This window comes from Rissa tridactyla, chromosome 4, assembly GCF_028500815.1.
Source record: "Rissa tridactyla isolate bRisTri1 chromosome 4, bRisTri1.patW.cur.20221130, whole genome shotgun sequence".
NCBI classification, from domain to species: Eukaryota; Metazoa; Chordata; class Aves; order Charadriiformes; family Laridae; genus Rissa; species Rissa tridactyla.
In genome coordinates this window covers 43,352,621-43,372,299 of record NC_071469.1, presented here as the reverse complement: position 1 = coordinate 43,372,299, position 19,679 = coordinate 43,352,621, and the positions used below count along the sequence as shown (strand labels likewise).

Here is a 19,679-nt window from a genome sequence, read left to right as displayed (position 1 = left end):
AACCACCAGTGACTTCTGTAATTCAAGGCTGAAGTGAGAAATTCTGGGAATATCTTCCTGACTGTCTCAATCTTTCTTCTGCCCTTTGGCTTCTTTCCTTCTCAGGACGGGATTTTTTCCAGCTGTAATCTTGTAAAAATGTATATTGTGACTTAAATGTGTAATTGTAGGCCTCTGCTTCCATTAAGTATTACACTCCTTTGGAAGAGGCTGAAGCGTCCTGCTCTCCAGGCCTGTAACTGTCTTATTAGTACACCTAGAGATCCTTTCTTCTGCACAGTTATTTTTATAGGTGTGTGCTGAAGACTAAAGTAGCTCTACCAGTCATTCAACAGACTTGAACACCATGGGTGAAAGCAGGATTCACACAGTCAATTCAATTTATAGAACCAAATGTACTGTGCAGTTTACATACACAGGAGCTAATCTAAAATTTTTTGCTCCGGATGTTACCCTGTGGAGAGTAAGGAGCCTGCGGTGGCCTGTCCCACTGGTGCAGTTACTCAGGCTTTGCAGAACAGACATGGTGTCACTGTCTTGCTTAAGGTGTTGTACCCAAGAAGAGGACTGCTATTGCCTGCTAAAACCCACTGGTTTCCATTCTCTGAGTGGATGGACTTTGAGTACATTAACTGCAGAACAAAAAAAAAAAGGGGTTCAGTAGATTATATTTATAATTTTATGTAGACAGTGTCGGTGCTGCTTCAGGTGGAATGTGATAAGTGGCGGTCATGGTAAGCTGTGTTAGTTTCTATAGCAGGATATAGCTACTGCTTCTAATGGAGATGTCCTAATGTATTATGACTGTAGTAGTCTCTTCCAAAATGTTTGATTGGAGTCAGATATCTGGGAACTGATGCGGGTGCTACCAAAACCTCTGTAAAACCAGATAGCTGAAGATGGCTTTGGTTTGTGTGCACCACAGTGTCTTACAGATCCAAGTTAGGTACCTTTGACATAGCCTTTATTTTGACCCAAGGCCATGCCTAGTTTGTTGAGGTTTCCCAGAAGCGTTTTGGTGTACCTGACCTAGAAGGAAGGCTGTCCAGGCCCTTCCTGTTGTGTGTCACGTCTGTGTGCCTCACACAAGGGGATGTGGGTGGTGAAGAGAATTTGCAGGGAGTGTCTCAGGGCAGCCTGTCCAACAAAGCCTGTGTCACAGCCGCAGTCTCGCCTTACCCGCTCTCTCTGGAAGAGGTTTTACCTTTTCATGCTCTGAACTTTGGAGAATTATATCATCTGGATTTGTTTGTGTGACGTGTAACTGGCTGTGTGGGTAGTAATTGGTGGACTTCTTAAAACAACAGACTCTTTTTTTCAAATGGTAAGTTAAGTACTATGGAAACCAACAAGTTAATTCTATAGGTGAAAGTAAGTGTTTCATACTGTGAAAGTGAAAAGCTTTTCTTTTCAAATCTTGGGTGGACTGGATTAAAATTATTAAAGGAGGTATTTGTTAGCACTTCTGATTGAATTAGGTACGACAGTGTACTCTCAGTCAGTTCTGCTTTCTTTGACTAGTTGAGTAATGTGTTTATTCCCTGAACTAAGCTTGTGAACTTCCCCTTCGTTTCTTAAAAACTGAATACCACATCTTTTTACTTTAAGATTTTGCAAGTTTTAAAATTTGAGAGATTCTATGAAACATGTAAAATGAATTGTGAGGCATCCTCAGGAAGTTTATTCTACCGTAGCTCTTTTAAGTTCTCTGAACTCATCTCTACCAAAACCTTTCAATTTAGTGAATCTTTAAATAATATTTTTAATTGTACTCATACTGAGGATCTTTAACCACTTAAAATAGATTCAGAATATTAGTTACTGATATGTTGAAACAATTTGAACCTTTGAAATTCATTAAATAAACACTGGGGATTTTTACATTGCATTTAGTAGATAAATTGAAATGTTTCTCTTGTTTGAAGACTTCAGCCTTGCTTGGATTTGTTTTAAACATCATACTCAATAAGCTGATCCATAATGCTATTAATATTCAGATTTCTACTCAAAATCTGTTTCTTCTGTGATGCCTGTCAATAATTAGCCACCTTAAAAGCTAGATAAGGTGCCACCTAGCAATAGCTGTGCTAACGATGAAGTAATTTCTTTTCATTCGTGTTTTAGTCCTTATTTCCTTTACTTTTTTTGTTCTTTCATTGCCTGCTCCCATAATCTATGGGTAATTATATCTTATAAAAGCACATAGTTTCTTTTTCTTCCCCATTCCCAAAATAATTGTATGAAGGAGAATTAGAGCCAGAGGACTCCGTTCTGATTTTGCGCCAGGGTGAGCATGGATTTAATTTTACATAATGTGTATCAACCTGGGATGCTTAGGTTTTATAGAGGTGTTCGGTCACATCTCTTGATGGTGTATTGCAATTGCCTTGGTCCCTTCTGGAGTCTCAGAGCGAAGGGGAGCTCTGCTGAGAGTTTCACGTGTTGCAGATACTTTAATTTTACCAATGTAACCATTTTTATGTGTAACGTAATATTATTACCCAGCAGGAAATATAGCCTCCTACTGTGAATGTCAAGACTGTCCAATATTTAAGGAATGCTGTCTAACCTTCTTCCCAGAATCGGGGAAATCAGAATGTCAAATATCCCTGTCCTGCACAATCCCCACCCTCTACCCCTTTAGGAAAAAAAATTACAAGCTTGCTTTGTATGTCCTGACTCTTGTAAGATATTTTTTTTTTTTTAATCTGTTCAGATTTTAATTGTTTCATAACTCCAGGGTGGCTTCTAGAAGAGGGCCTTAACAGTAACAAAATTTTCAAAAATCCTTCTTAGAAAAGTCACTTAACTGCAGACAATATTTTGAAAAGTAAAAATATTCTTAGTAGAACAGCATCCTCCCCAAACAATTAAACAAACAAACAAAAAAAAACAAACAAAAGGAGTGAAAACTGTTAAACCGCAAAAACTGGAGCAGATCACATGTATATCCATCTATGAATATGATCTTAAACATGGGCAGATTTTAGGTATGTTCTGTAAAGTTAATTTACCTGGTCATTCAAATATTTTTGGATCTTTTGCCTTATTAGATAATAAGGAAGGATGGAATTGGCTTATCTTCTCAGCACTGGTGTCTGAGTTTTAACTCGTGCTGCTTGAAATACTGAAACTTTCAAAGATTAATCTCAGTTATTCTGGAAATTACCATTAGATCAGGAATTTCAGAAGTTCGGTTTAATAAAACATGTATTCAGTCTGAGTGTGTTGTCAAGTTAGTAACCTATATTATGATTTTTCACTGCAGAAGCAGGATAGGAATGAGGTAGAGCAACCGCCAGTCTTACAGCCCCTCTCTGAGAGAGAAAACATGGAAATGCCTCTTGCTGCAGAGTTGTGTTTGCAGTACAAAACTCCATGGAGGCTGCTGATGCTCCTTTGCCTAGTGGTATGTCAGACACACGTGTGTGTTGTCTTCATCCTTATGTCTTGTGTTACGGGGCAGTCTGCTACTAGTTAATATATTTTTTTTGACACAAAGTTTACTTGTTTTATCTAGAAAAGATTAGTTCAGTAACAGGATCATGTGCATCAGTATGTAATAAGAGGGAATTTGTCTGTAGCCCAAACTCCTGATTTCTTCCACAGCCTTATCTCTCAGTTGCTCTGTTTTCATGAGAGTTCAGAGTGCACAGGCCATGTGCCTTAAAGTAGGCCAATTCCTAAATCTCCTCCTCTTCTGTAATTTTATATTGCTGAAACTTTACTCTCTGTAATTAGTATTTGGGTCTCCTACATATGGCTCCAGTTTCCTCCTGTATCTACAGAACTAGATGTTTATAGCAAACCCGCCTAAATGTATTATTCCAGTGGTGAGAAACTGATTCAGTCCCACACTGTGATTCCTCCTGCGCCTACGTCAGCGACCAACTGTTGAGTTTTGGCATGCGTTGCATTCCTGGGTGTGGTGGTAGGACAATCCAAGATAGCCTCGGTTATCTTGGCTTTGTTACAGCAGCCTGTCGCAATTTAGAGGTTCACGATAGAGGCTATGAAAAGCATTTCATTCCAGACTGTGAAGTTGTCACCTTCATCTTTATTTCTTTTGTTGTAAGATTTGAGGGAGAGAGAAGCTACGTGAGTAATAAGAAAGGCCTGGTGTAGTTCACAAACTCAATAGATTATTTTTTTTTTTTAAATATTGTGAGTCATGGGAATAAAAACTTCCATAGTTGTGGTTGCTTTTCAGCTTTGGGATTTAGAATCCTGGGTACGCTGAATTTCATCCTATTCTTTTTGCTATAGATCCAGGGTTAAGGAGGTTTCATCTTTTAACACTAGGAAGTCTACTTCCAGCCAGCATGGCTGTAATGCTTAATCTTGAGAAGCTTCTAAAATGCAAGTGACCAAGACTGACCGAGATAGGACTTGGCCGTGAGTTAAGGTTGAACACAGAAGGACTAATACAGGAAAGAAAAAGAGGACAGGGCATGGAAAAAGAAAACCCACGGTAGCTGTCAGATGTGATGCATGGACTGCAGCCCCTTCCTGTGACAAGGAATTCCCAACAGGCAATGTGAATGGGAGTGTGCTGGAAACTGTTGTTGCTTAATAGTGTTGGCATCCCTCAAACTCACAACTTGGAAAGGCTAAGAAAGTTCTGTTGGTTTGTATAGTCAGACACCGTGTACTTCATAGAAATGTTTCTATATAGTCCCTGTGTAAACAGTGCTGGAGGTCAATTTCCAGTCCTCATATTTCACAACAGAGAGAGGTGGAAAAGGAGAAGCTGATTTTTGCAAATGTGGCCTCTTTCTTTATAGAGTATTTTCTCCAAAGTGAGGGAACAATAAGAATATAAAACTCATTAAGAACTCTGAACTTGTTCAAATACTTCAGCTCTTCTTACCAGGAAAGATTGAGTGACTAAACTAGGCTACCCTAGTAAATTCTTATGCTATTGCTTCTGCAGCTTGATAAATTTCATTGGAGAAGCCTTATTTATGTAAAATATTGTGTGTAAATAACTGAAGAACATGTTATTGCATAGGTGATTATCTTTTTGGGTGGCATTTGTGAGTTTATCAACTTTGCCTAACCACTGGAAAAAATCAATTTGGCATAGATCTTAAATATGCTTAGTGTGAAATTTGAGGAAAGGTGGTTTGTGGCTTCCAACGGTACTTCTTGAGGCATGCAATTCAAATGCCCTAGACACTTGCATAATTGTACTGTCATGAGGCTAAATTGGCCAGAGAAACATACGTAATAGCTACTTGGCTTTTTCTCCTCCTCATTTATATGAGTTCTGCAATGCTGCTCTTTCTGAGTAGGAATCCAACTTCTCAAGTCTCGATGCTGGGAAAATTGTGTGATAAAATGCTTTTATTTAGAAGAGAAGGCTTGGTATAAATGCTTTCAGCATCTCTAGCTACAGTGTAGCAGTGGGCTGCTACAAATGAAACCTCAAATAGGTTTTAGGGTCAAAAGAAACCTCTTAATAGAGAGATGAGGAGTTCTGCAGTTCTTGTCTGAGAATCCTTTCCTTTTCCAGAAAATAATACTGCTGATGGAGACCACTGCCTTTAATAGTGGCAGCTGTCTGTTTGGTGCAATGTGTGCAGCTCCAAAAAGCTGCAGGTAAGATGCTGCTGTGGAGATAATCTCAGGAGGTGAAGTTTGAGCTGGGAACATACACAACAAACCATAAGCAAAGTAGAAGGATGGCATTGAAATAGAGACGTGGCACCTGATGGACAGGTGAAATTTGAAATTAAATCTGTCTTTTAGGAAGTAATGTGAGGTATTTGCACCCAGCAAGTGCTAGAAAATGCACGCAGGGAGACGCTCCCCATTCGGATGTAGACAACCTTTGGTTTGTTAGTGCTTGTTGATGTATGTTTGCAAGACACTGGTTGCCATCAGTTAACCAGGGGTGAAGATTGCTAAAGCTGCTGGAACAACACTGCAGTTTGAGTGGACTTTCAAAGTTCAGCCATGGGCACTGATGTTTTCTGGCCAAGTGAAACATGGGGCTTTGGTAATCTCAAAGGGACATAAGATCATGCTTGGTCCCCCAGGGGTTGTGGTCAAGATCCACTCTTGTGGAACTTGCCAGCAAGCAGGGATTATGCCAGCTTCTCAGGTGATCTGATTTTCCTAGAGTGGTATAAGATAGCTTTCTATCTTAATTCAGTACCTATGTCACCGACTTACTATTTGTATCCCCCTGCTCATGGGTTCCATTCCTGTGAGTGTAGTAAATAAGGTGAAGTTATATGTATATAGAGGAATTGTATGATAATTGAGGAATGTACAATTGACTCCCTGTAAAGGAAGGTTAGTGTTGTCTCCCACATAATTTTAATGACATTCTAAATTATAATACAATAATCCATATTATCAATGTCCTGTATGCTGCCTATTGTATAAGGGACAAATGAACATTCTATAAGGAATAGACTATTTTTTAATGGTTTCTGGACTGAGACAGGGAAGGCAGAGGACACTGTTAAGAATGGTGATCTATGAATGGAGTAGTTAAGCTACAGTCGGTTGCCAGAATAATTGATTTTATTCAAGGTCCTGCTCAAATCAGTGGACCCTGTGACCAGCCAATGGTGAAGATAACACAGTTGTGACTTTTATGATTGTGTGAATCTGCAGCACAATATCCAGTGCCCTTTGTACCAAGTCCCTATCATGCCTGCCCTGCTGCTGGGTGCCAGCTGTTACATTGCAGGCATTTTTAGACTGCTTTCCTCTTCATCCTGTCTTCTGCTTCCAAGCTCACTTGCCACCCCAGGAGGCAGCTGTCTTTTGTGGAAGTAAGGTGATGTGTTGCTGTCTTGGTACGGAGAACAAGGCGCGTCATTTCATCGTCCAGCCTGGGCAGCAGCAGCACAATTGCCTACTTGCCCAGGCTGTGGAGCTCATACTGCTTCCATGTCAAACTCCTTCATACCAGGAGTGAAATTTGTGGCTTGCCACTGCAGCGTCCATCAGCAGGCAATGCACAGTATGGCAGTGGTAGAATCTGAATATGTTATTCAGAGGAGCCTCCTGTGAGTGATGACTTGGAGCCACTTGCTCTGTGCTGTGTCTGGTTTTGCAGAGGGACTGGTAGCAGTGTGCTGTGCTGCAGACATAGGAAGGCTGACGATGGGTGTGGGATTTCAGGGTTGTCGGGTGATGTTTCTGTCTGTACGAAGCTTGAAGCTTCATTGATTGCTCCGACGAACATGAGGCCCAGGGAGGATGAAGACAATTTTCCTGGTTGTTTCCCGTTTGGCTTTTCTTGTTCCTTTGCCAAGCAGTTTAAAGTTGGGAAGATGACAGCCCGTTTATGATTCAAGAGGCTACTGCAGCCGTGTGGTTTTCCAGCATGTGTTACTTCTGGGCAAACACACTTTTTGGCACTCTCTGCCACCAGCCTCTGTGTTGTTGCAGAAGATCGTTGTAGCAGCTTTGCTGTAGTGAACAACAGCTGATTTAGAAAGGTGAGAGACATATGTGGATTTCAGAGTTCCAGCCTGGCCGAGGTCATTCAGTGAGATGGGTGTGTTTGTGAGGACTGTTGGCACTGGTGGAGCTGAAGAATTCCCGCTGTTGTGGGCAGCCCTGCCTGCACTCCGGTACTGACTCGTGGGCAGCCTGAGCTCCCTCCCGGGAGAACATCACCTGCTACACGGCTGCGGGATACAAGTAACCATCTGAAAGAGATGGAAGCGTGATCCCATATATGATAAACAAAATCCTACTTTGCTTAAGAACACGGTAGTGAGGTAGGTAATTTCTATACCAGTAGCATAACTAATGTGAGGACCACTTTAGGGATCTGTATTCTCTGTACTTACCTCTGTAGGTCAGTGTGGTGTTAATATTGGACTTTCTTCCTGGATTTGAACAACAGTAGCAAGAAAGCCAAGAACTCAATTTATTCAAATAATGAATGTCTTTGTCTTTTTGTCCGTGTCTCAGCTGGCAGACTATTTTAAATAAAGTTAATAGGTGCACAATTGCAGCACATCATGCAATATTTCTGTAGCTCTTTCCTGTCCCTAGCTGACAAGATGAGCTTTACTGATGGCTTGAGATGCTTCTGACTTAATTCAGCAGATATTGCTTGTAATTATACTTTCATTTGAAGCTTTTGCTGAAATAGGCACTTTTTCATGCTCTTCTGTTGTTTTTCTTAAATTGACTATGTATTTGCAGATCAGGGCTAAAATAAACACGGTAGGTTAGAATCTCTTAGGTGGGAGAACAGTTCATGAGTAATGGCGAAACAGGAGTTTTGTCCATGTGAATATTTATGGGATTTTGGTATTCGTGGAAGAAGGTGATAGTCTTAGCTCCTTGTATAGATAAACTGGGGCCCTTGAAGGCAGCACTAGCATTTTCAGATGCATATCTTAGCTTTGTCTTTTGAATGCATGATTGACCAACTGTTAAAGTACTGTTGGTTAAACTTCGTCTCATTAGTAAGTGTTCTGTATCTTGCTGTACTAAGAATATGGGAACGCTTTTGATCTTAATTTCTAGATTCTACGGACAATTTCTGTGGAGGTTGTTTATTATTACGTGAAGGTTATTTTAAACTGTTGGTATTAGGACGCACATTGTGGCCTCCTCTTAAAATCCATTTCGAGATGCGAGTACAACTTGCAAGGAAAACATACATGCAAAGGCTTGTTCTGGCTTTTAATGCATGTTTGTTTGTAGTACTTGTTTGCCTTGTAGCAGAAAGCCCATGCTGAGCTTGAAAGAGGTAGTAAAACCTATGCTAACAGTTTGAATTAATATGGGGAAGAGAAAGCTAACAGAAAAAAGTTGAATTAAGATCCCAATATTTTATGTCCAGGAAGGTGGTACAGTAAGGCTGAATCCATTATATTCGAAGCCAACGACTTGGCTTGTGTGCTAAATTACCATAGATTTAATTTTTACTAGAAGCTGAAATGCTGATGCAAGTGCTTGCAGTGCAGTTAGTAGGTAAAGCAGTTTTACTAGTTTGGAACAGTCTATCTCAGGTAACAAATTGAGATTATCCCCCTCTACACCCCCCCCCCCACCTCCCGGCCCCTGTACTAGAGGATGTTATATTGGAATAAGTGGTTTAAATGTTGTCTGCAGGCTGGAATTAACATCTCATTGTTGTGCTTGAAAGACGAAGTACTTTAACTAGATTGTTGGAGAATTGAATGTACTGCTTACATTTCTTGATTTAAAAAATCTCTACATGGAGGAATTTTGTAATTATTAATTTGATATTAGGTGAAAAGGATGGAAACAATCTGTCTGGATGTCTATTGAGTTATGTATTTAGAGAAATACATTTTCATTGTTAGGTATACTTAAAGTAGGTTTGTATAACTGTACTGTTTTTTCTCTCCACTGAGTGTAATCAGAGTATAAATAACTGGTTTGGATGTGGACCCCTGGACTTTAAGTTGTTTAAAGTTGGGCATTTTAAGTTGTATGTGTTAATTTTCACTGAGCATGTAATTGTGGATTCATAATATGTTATTGCTGATCAGCAATAATGTGTTACTAATTTTAGTGATCATAATGAAACCTGGTGACTTCTGTGGAAGGAAATGTCTGAGAGATTACTACCAATATTTAAAAAAAATAGCGCCTGTGAAATTTCATAGCAATAGCAGTTAAATTCCAATCTACTGCCTCCATAAAGATGAACACTACTGTCCTTGTAAGCAAAAGGCTTTAAAATGCCAAGCAATAGGAAGAGGGAGTAGGGAGGGAAGTACGCATCTGTTTATAAGACCCCATCTGAAAAACATGATTTGGATTTCTTCCAAAAAAACCCAAACCTTAAATGCAGTCTGACTGATTTGATTTTTTTTTTTTTATCCTTGAATTTTTTTTTTAACAGGAAAATCCCCCACCCAAAATCTTTCCCAATTCCATTGAGATTACACTCCCTGCCCCAGTTACCCACAACTGCAATCCCCAACACCCAATACGCAAACACTGAAATCAATAAGATAAAAGGTTTTGCCGTAGGTCTGAGAAGCCTCAGGTCTGTTGCCATAAACAAAGGAAAATCCAGTCTTGACTGGAGTTGTGGCAAGTTGTTATAACGGTGTAACAATTTCAGATTGTGGGGTGGTTCTTTAAAAGAAATACTTGAAATATTCTAAACATTTATTGGCTTTTGAGGCACAGGGAGGAAAGGACATAAGTTCTCAGCTGAAGCCTTTTTTAGCCCATATTTGACTTGACCTTATCATCTCTGTTTTTTTTTTCATTCCATAGGTTTATATTTTTTTGTATATCCATTGAGTCAAGATTATAGCTTCAAGAGAGAGGGATTTTGAGAGAGAGATTTTTAAGAAAAGTAGTATTGCAGAACCTGAGGGAAAAAACCTGTAAGTCAGTCACCAAGTCAGTGTATTCTTGCTGCTGTCATATGAATATTATGTTCTAGTAACTGATTCTATGACACTTGTGGTTGGGGCCATTTTTTGCCACAAATTACGTAGATCAAGATTTTATGAAGTGAAATACTTTTAAAAGAGAAATCTTTGGTTATGTTGCTATATATAATTTTCAAAATCACTGAGTAAGCATGCCACTGAAGTTGGGTTTAGATATTCTGAAGGCTTCGCAGTAAGCGGACATGGCAAACGTTAGGCACAAAATGAGTTTTTAAGTGCTGTGTAGTCATAAGGAACACTAGATGTGTGTGTACCAAATTGTACCAGAAAGATGGAATTGTCTTAGAGTACCCTGTTGAGACACCTCTTGTTTAAAGAATCTGTCACCGTAGTCCCTACATTTTGTGAGTTCTTCTGTGGTGATGAAACACATGACTTGTATTAGACTTGAGGGAGGATGCAGAATATTTTTAAAGGTATTTAGCTGGTGGGGGAATTCAGAAAACATTGCAACCTGTGTGCTGAAAAGAATTTGTAGCTTGTATCTGACTTCTGATTTGATTACAATTGTGTAGAACGAACAGATTTGAGATATAATCCTGTTAGTTCCCGGTAATGTTTTGCAAAGAGCTATTAGGAGAAAAGAGTTATGGAACAACTCAAAACTTGCACTGGGCAGGTGTACAAATGTTAACATTAATTCCTAATATAATAAATAAGAATATTTCTGAGAAGAAAAAATTATGTTCTTACAAGGCAGCCACAGTTGCTGTGCTGGGCACCAGAGCGAGTTCTCTAAGGTGATTCTGCCCATCCTTTATGTGGAAGTGAGCTTTTCTGTGTTGCTAGATTTATTGAGGGATGATCAAATGATTTTTCCAATATTCTGACAGCCAGAAAAAGTTACCGTATCTTTTCTCTAGGCTCATTTTTATTATCACAACCTGTCGTTTTCACACAAGCTTGACGCAAAGCCTTCACAATTTCACTTCATGAGTTATAAATTAATATTAAAAATGCCTTTTGTGACACTCACCCTCCTCCTCTGCATTGGCTGCAGTCAAGAGTGACTGATTTATTGTCAACAAGCTGAAGAAAATGCACAGATAAAAGGACTTTAATTATATTTATCTAACTGTTGGAGGATGGGAGCGGGTAAAGTGTCTTGAACTGCCACATAACAGCTGCCAAGCAGTGACTGAAGTGCTTGGGCCCACTGCAGTAATGGTATAACATAACTAGGAGTCATCTGTCATCCTGGGAATGGATGAGCTAATTCTTCCTCACACGTATTTCACAGCAGTTTAACTTTCATTTTCTAATTGAGATTGACTAGTGCAGGCATGGCCTGTTGCCACAGTAATTCAAATTTTGTGAGCTATCTGGAATATACAAATTCACGTGCTGATTTTCATTTAAATGTCTTGAGCTATAGAAACTTAAGCTCCTGTGGGCTTGGGAAAGGGAGATGCTTACCAGGCAGGTGCAGGGAGCCAGCTCTTGCCGATCCTGCTGTAGCTGGGCGCCAACAGCTCTGCTGCGATGCTGCGACAGCTGTAACGCAGCGGTTTGGCCGGATGGATTGGTACTGAAGGGAGACCAGCTTGTGAGTTAACGCTAGTTGGCAACAAAGACTCCGTAGCACCGTAATTCTCTCTGATACGGTCGGTGTTGGATCCCGAGGAAGAATAGAAGGTTAAGGCAGACATGAAATAAGCCTGCCCAGCTGGTTGGATTAAACTGAGTGATTTTCTGAATGGGAGGCTGCACCTCCACTGTAGTTTCTAATAACCTTTGGAAGTTTTGATCAAATAATTTATTTTTTTTTTTTTAATCCTTTTCTGTTTTTAGTTTGTAAAACATCCCAGGGCAAGGAATTGTGCAAGTTAATTCTGTATTATGAGGGAAACGCTCTTACTTTGAAACCTGGACTGCTACAGAATTCCATTGTTTCTCCACAATTTCTACAACATAAAAATTGGACAATCATCATTCCCTGTTCATTTTCTAACACTTGTGGTACTATAGTTTTTGTAGCTCTCCCCACCAGTAAATTGCTTTTCTGAGGTGAAGGCCTTTGTTGTATCTAATCTGTCCTTGAGCAGAAACTGTTGATGCAGTCCTAATTATCCTTGTTACCTTCCTGCACCTTTTTGTTTCATTTCAGAAAGGGTATATTAACTACAAGAACCCTGTGGTTCTGGTCTGGTTTTATGCTGGGGCTTCTCACTGGTTTTTCTTTGCTCCTTTCATGATAATTCTTCCTACTGTTTGATTATTTGACAGTTACATTTTTAGAGGACTAAACACGTGATTTATGATCTTTCCTAGACAATGGTAATAGCTGAATTCATATTCAGCATTATTTGTAGTTGGGGTCATTCTCTTACCCCTCTTCTGTGTGCTTTTCTCTGCTGTTTTTATTACAGAATAATTTCTTCTTGTGAGATCCTCTTGAATCTCTGAAATTAGCTTAGTTTAATCTACTCCAGAACATTATGCATTAGCTGTAAACAGACACTTAACTGTTTGCTTTTGAGAGCATATATGGATGAAATAAAAATCACTGTTTCCACAACTCCTCTTTCTGCATTAGAGCATGCTGTTATTCTTCTGGATTTACCAAGTGTGAGTTACCTACTTTCTCTATACCCAAATCCTACTTGCTGACAGATGGGCAGCGCTACTATCCATTCCCATTGAGGACTTCTCATGAAGCCGATATGAATTTAAAGTTTGCTGTTGCAAATGCTTTCAGAACACGGGCCACGTAGACTGGACTTTGAGGGCTGCTGTGTGCTGGTGCAGAGCGCTGTTGCTGCATCAGTTGACCAAAATGCTGTGGCTTTCGCTTCTGTGTTGAGCATGACCATTGTATATGAAACGCTGTGTAAAGATTCAGTATGAATTTTTTTTTTTTTTTTTTTCCCCCAAATCTTGCTAAAATGGATCCTCCAAGTGATCTGGTTTAGAGTCCATGTTGGTTCCTGACACGCGTGCTCTGCATCTGTATCTTGTTTGTTTGCTGTTTCTGCACTCACTTTGGATCTGGAACCAAAAATACAGTGTGTGTTCATATGTTTCTGAACTCACAGTAAGTAGGTAACGGTCAGGTCAATAGCACAAAGGTATGATTGATTGATTTATGTTTGACTTTTTCGGCTTCTAAGCAGCAGATGTCTGCTGTACTGGATACAATTCCTTGTCAGTTCAAACACTGATTATTTGGTTCTAAAACACTTATAGGTCCTATTGAAGTAACACTGGTGTAAAAACCTGAGATTTGTGACTGATTTGCCAATAAAATATGCTTCTTTTAATTGTAAAAGTTACTCTCTTTTAATTTTGAAAATGCATTTATTTTTGTGAGATTTAACATATTTAACTTCAAGCTTTGGTTCTTGAATTTGGGTGATTTAAGGAAATCTTCTTCCACTGTTTTAGCCCTTTTTGGTCTGTCTCTCTTTAATATTCAATTTCTTTTCTAAATTCCATATATATTTCTAAAGATACCTTTTGAACCGGAGATGTTCATGTTTGAAAACTGCTTAGTCGTCTGAAATTTAGCTGCCCTAAATGTAAATGATTCACTTGGAAATGGCGTGACTGGGTTAGTTAAAATTCTTCACATGCATGCAGATGAGCTGCAAAGCAGAATTGCTTGAACTGCTTTCCACAAGGCACAGCTAGTGTTTCTTTAGAAAACTTTTGCTTATTTTCGGTTGTTATAGGTAGTATATATAATTCAACTCGCTTTTTTTGTGTGGAGTGTTTAGGAGACCCACGTTTCACCAGTGACTGACAGTCATTGCAGGGTATTTTTAGAGTGAGCCTATAAAACAAGGGGATTACTGCCTTATATCTCTGCACTTAAAACGTTTTAGCATATTGAATTGGACCATAGTCAGGACCGTAGTCAGAGTTTGCAGTCACTGTGGAGGCTGATGAATTGGCACATTTGCTTTAGAATAGTTATTGATGGAGAAAACAGGGCTTGCTTTCTTTTATTTGCTGAACCTCACAGGTTTGGGAGAGGCAAGTGATTTCTTATTGCGTGGCTTATCTTTAGGAATAACTTCTGCCTTGCAATGATCAAACTCGTATTTTTCTGACAGTTTGAGAGTCTGAGTGTAGCTGCTGTGCTGGTAGTTCTGTTACATACTGTCATGGAATACTGAATACTGTATTTAATTGCTGCAGTGCAGGGATATTTATGTTTGAAGAGTCTGGCATATTTTGCAAAATTCTAAGACTTAGGATAGGGCTTCTGGTAGCCGAATGTTTTAGCCACGCAATTGTTGACGGTGTATTGGAGTACAGTTCATGATTTCATTTCCTGATATTTCATAAGCTATCTGCAATTTTTGTTTAACTCTGTTTTTTGCCAGTAAGATGTTGCTGTCATAACATTCTTTTTTCCCCTTCTTTCACCCTCATCTGTGGTGCAGATAGAATTGTCAAGTGCTCTGGAAACAGCTGTGGAGTTCTCACATGATACTTTAGCTCAGGTATGAGACAGCAAGAAAACTGATGGCTTTGAGAGGATGCTTAGTACCTCACTTCTTACAATGACAGGGCATCACAATTTCTAAGAACGCTGTCAGAGAAATTGATATTATCGTTACAGCTCTGACCTCCTTGGGGTTATATCAAGAGTTTGCTGTTTCTGCTGTATTTTCAAAGTATGATCTAAATATTACTTTCACTGCTGGAAGGTGAGTTTTCTACAGCTGATGTGCTTGTTTCAGTAATCTTTTTATTATGTATGCAACACTGCATTTTTCTACAACAAGGAAAATCCCCTTAATTCGAATTCTAAATAATAACAACAACAACAAAATGTATTTACTGGCTCAACAAATGAGCTCATGCTTCACCTTTATGTGTATTTTGATGTCTTAGAATGTTTACTTGCAGTATTGTATTATTAGATCTTAATTGGGTAATGAAAGGGTAAATGGGTTGGAAAGCCATGTGGTGAGTAATGTGGTTAGTCATACCGTATTGCGTAAGCAGGACTGTTAAGGTTTTAGTGAGCATGCTCATATGGTTACATGCCTTGGTTTGCTCCAGTGTGACAGTGCTGGATTTAATTAGATTTTATGGGATCTAAACTTACAAAAAGGCTCAAAGTTCTGCATTCAAAATCTGACACATGGGGTGACCTTTTCTTCCTTAGAAGATAAGGGTACTCTGTGTTCTTGTGCTGGTGAATAATTGCAGAGAAGCTGTTGCAGGGCAATTGCAGCAAGTTTTGGCTAACCTTTACAGTAGGCTTGGAGAGATAGGGCATTACATGTTTTTGTACTGCGTGAGTGGGAGAGGAGGGGAGACTGTTTGTTTAGCAGCAATGCTTAATAAGGATTTTTTCAGAGAACTAAAACTCCATTCTTGGCAGATTCATAATAGACAGGGACAGACTATTTACCTTGGCGGCAATCAACTAGCTTTCCTAGCTTGCCTCTTTCTTATAAATAAAATCTTCTTGCCTTGTCATCTTAAATTTAGAGATTCAAAATGTGCATTAGAAAGCAAAATAGATCTAAATGTTTTGAACCACTTCTTTATGTTTGCGCTCATACTGCAGATAAGCCTGCCAAAATCTTGTCACAAGGAAATGACTTGGAACAAGCATAATTCCTCACTGATGTCCTAGTGTCCTGCTTATAGCCAAGATTTACAATAATGTTCAAGCGTCAGCAGTGAACTGAGTTTTATGGGAAAAAGCAATGCAGAATACTCTTCTGAAATGCAGAAGTGCAGGCTGTTTGCTTTTCCTGGTGTGAACCCTTGTGGATTTCGTAATAAAATTCAAGCTTTGGTAATGCTAAAAAGATATCTGTTAGACTTGAGTCTTCGGACAGGTGTGTCCAGGTTTTACTTGCACAAAGAACTCAAAGCCATGGAGTTTTATGAGGATACAGACCTTCACAGCTGTGCCAAGGAATGTTTTTTGGAGTGTTTTCCTACTAAGTAGGTTAGGCAAACGCATTTTTTTTTTTTTTTTTTAATCAGATTAAGATAATTCGCATGTCCTCTTAGGTCTTAAGTATCAGGTAACTTTGTCAGGAAAAACGCATCCTTATTCAGAAAGCTTTGAAATGCCTGGTATTTCTTAGGCAAAAAACATATTAGAGATGGATGAACTTGTTGCTTTGGGTTTTGGTCTCTGTTTGGCTTGGTCCTTTTTTTTATTAGCAATATTAGGTGCATTTCACTGGGAAAGAGGACATAGCTGGTAGTTGTGCAGCTGCCCCTACCTCACCTGTGTGTGGCCAGCAGGCAATGGAGATATGAATGAGATTATTTTTTTTAAAATACTTAGTCTCATTGTAACATGTTAATTGAATTACTTTCATGTGGAGGCTTGTAAATTTTATAATGATCCCTGTAACACGTTGTACTTAAACCTAGATTTCCCTGGTGTTTGAAATGCATACTTCTAGGAATTTTATTGATGTTACTCCTGATGGTTCAGGCTTGCAGGATTTATACTATAAAGCAGGAGGATGTCACTGGGGTCGGGGTGTGTGTGTTCCCTCCCTGCCCTGGCTACTCTGTACTTGTTGCAGGCTGCAGAGAGTACTTTGCCCTTACTTGACCCATGAATTGTTGTGGGTTTTTTTTCCTAAATTGGTAAAGTAAATAGAAAACAGTATTCAATTCTGTGAGAAAACAGAAAGTAATCCCAAATGCTCTGAATGGTTTTAAAAAAACAGCTGAACTGAAGACTTAAAATCAAGTTTTATCCTTTTCCATTGCAAACAAAAAAGATACCACGTAATTGAATGTGGATTAAATAACCTTTGTGAGGGCTAGAGTTCAGAAGAAAGGTAAAAATGGGGTTATGCTGGTTTTTCGTCCTCAATGTTGAAACTGTAGGTGGTTGCTTAGTGTGAAATTTGTAGTACCCCTTGCCTAAAATCTAACCACTTAAATTTGCAAACTCAGTTCAGGTACCAATACTGCCCTTCTGCCCTGCGGATTCTGTAGTTTGGATCACCTTGGAACAGCAACTGCTATGCGAGAAACATTTATGCAAAATGTAAAGGAACTGCTTATCTGAAGGTATGGGTATATGCGTAAACTCCTGCGAGGGGAGCTAAACTGCATTTGCATCAGCAGCAGCTCCCCACCTGATCCAGCTTCAGTTAATGTGAAAGCTTACCCATCTCTCACTGAAGGGTAAATTGCTGGCTTGTGCTCACTGAAGGGTAAAAGTGAACACATTCATACAGCAGAGCAGCTAACGAGACATGAATTAACATGCTAGTTTATCTTGCAGTCATTTGTTCTGCAGCCATAACCTGATGATGCACAAGGCAATGAAGCCGAGAGTGCTTCAACATGCTCTTTTATCCGTGACAATGTTATTTCTGTCCCTCTGTTGCCCCTGAGTTGTCAGTGAACTGATATGGGTTAAAATGCTACCTTTTCAGGTGGTCAGAAGAATAATGGTGCCAAAGCTCTCTTTAAATTGGCTTTGGAGCTGTGTTTTCAAAATACCTAAAATACATCCATTCGCATAAAAACAAATAGCAACATAAATATATAAACTCACTATGTGAATAACTTTTGTCTTTTCAATGCTTTTTGTAGATGCTCGTATGGTGCTTTGGGAACTGGTGTAATGTTTAGTCTAATGTTGTAATCTCTTGGATTGCAAAAGTGGTGAAGGTTTTCTTGGGGGGGGGGCGGGGTTGGGTTGGTTTGTTTGTTTGTTTTTCCAAGGGGCATGAACATTCAGATAACCTTGAAATGTAACAGAACCCAAAGTGTCTCTGTTTCCTCTCTTCTCCAGAAGATTTTAGTGCTTTCAGCCTTTGTTACTGGTTTGTCTCTGATATAATGCTACGTTTTGTGATTTAGCTAGAATTTTGAGTTTCCCATCTTGGCTTTCCGACAGGTTTAATCTTTGAATACTGTTTCTCCATGTCTTCTCTCCGGGTCCGAACTGGATTTGGGATTGTAAAAGTGAAAAGGAAATAGTGTCTGTGGTAGTTTGATTTGTTTCTTCTTGGGGGTTTTCAAAATGCTTTTAATTACAGGACAAAATTCAGCTGCTAAATATAGAAAAAAATCAGGGACAAATAACTTCCAGCCTGCCTAATCCCGAGACAGAGTGTAAAACTCTGTACAGTATCAATGATGCTGTCAGTAGAAAATACCCTGCTGGCTTGTTGCAGGCTAGCTTGGTGTCTCTCGTTGTGTCGGTGGGCCTGCTATGCTTGCATGGAAATGTGAAGTGCCCTGCAAAGATTCAAAGTAGAAAACGCTCACTTGTTCTTCTCTAGAGCTCCTGAGCAGGGATTTTGAGCTCCAGACAAAATTAGTAGAAAGTTAAGCACCTAATTGCAGCAATTCATGTGCTTCTCCTCTCAAATACCCAGCGTGTGTGTGAATTGTTTTACTTAACACCTTCAGTCAGATGGCAATCCTGGTTATATTGGGCTGACATGCATGTTAAAAGCAAATTAGGTGTTTATAGGGCAACCTAGTTTGCAACCTACTCCAAACAGTCCGACATCTCAGACATCCGAGTATGGCAGTTGGAGAAAGCTCACTGGTTGCCTGGCCAGAAATTAATTTTGCTATTTGTCAGCATTGCTATTAAATAGAACAAGCTATTTTTAAATTGCTTGTTGCCAATATGACCTCAAAATTAGAACATGCAGGAAAATGGGTTTGTTTTTCAGTGAAAAGGAAATACTTTTGGGCAAAATGCCACTTCAGCTTCTCATAGGAAGTGTAGTTGAAGAACTCTTTTTTTTTTTTTTTTTTTCTCATCCTACCCCGTGGGCTGAGATTCCTGGTCAGAATAAATCTCTGATAAGGTACCAGTCTCATGGGCAAAAGCAATGCTTCCTGGGAGAAGTCCAAGGAAATGCTCACATAAGCAAATGTTCCGATAAGGCAATTAGGCTGTGATTTCACAAGTGGTACAGCAGCTGCCTGCTGTTCTCGGTTCTTGTTTTGATACTTACTGAAGCTTCTGAGTTACCTTCCTAACTCTTACACAGGTTGCTTTTACACAGGTGTAGGTTGAAATATCCACAACACGTTTTTTTCATCTGTTATGCTCAGAATGCCGGCAAGTGAGTCTTACTGCATTTGTTTGTACCAGTTTGAGAACCTATTGTCCTTTTTGGCGGAGCAGGGTGTCTGTGCCCGTTTCTCAGTCCCCCGAGCGCAAGTCGGGTGGGTGGTCTCTAAGCGCTGGGCTAACGGCACTCCTGAGCTTTGCACCGACGCGACAGGAACTCATCATGCCAGTCTTCCACAGGGACAACAGTGGGTTTCTGTCCTCGTGAGCTGAGG

The 19,679-nt window shown here is 39.6% G+C and overlaps 1 protein-coding gene across 15 annotated transcripts in view; it reads left to right on the top strand.

Annotated features, from left to right (window-relative positions):
* Nucleotides 1–19,679, top strand: part of NUMB (NUMB endocytic adaptor protein) — a 99,322-nt gene that overhangs the window by 40,814 nt on the left and 38,829 nt on the right. The window contains exon 1 of one of the 15 annotated variants that reach the window (XM_054198011.1): nucleotides 14,956–19,456. The exons of the other annotated variants lie outside the window; for them this stretch is intronic. The gene's annotated coding sequence lies outside the window, so the exon portion shown is untranslated. Of the gene's footprint in view, nucleotides 1–14,955; nucleotides 19,457–19,679 lie in introns of those variants that run through there. 15 annotated transcript variants of the gene reach the window in all.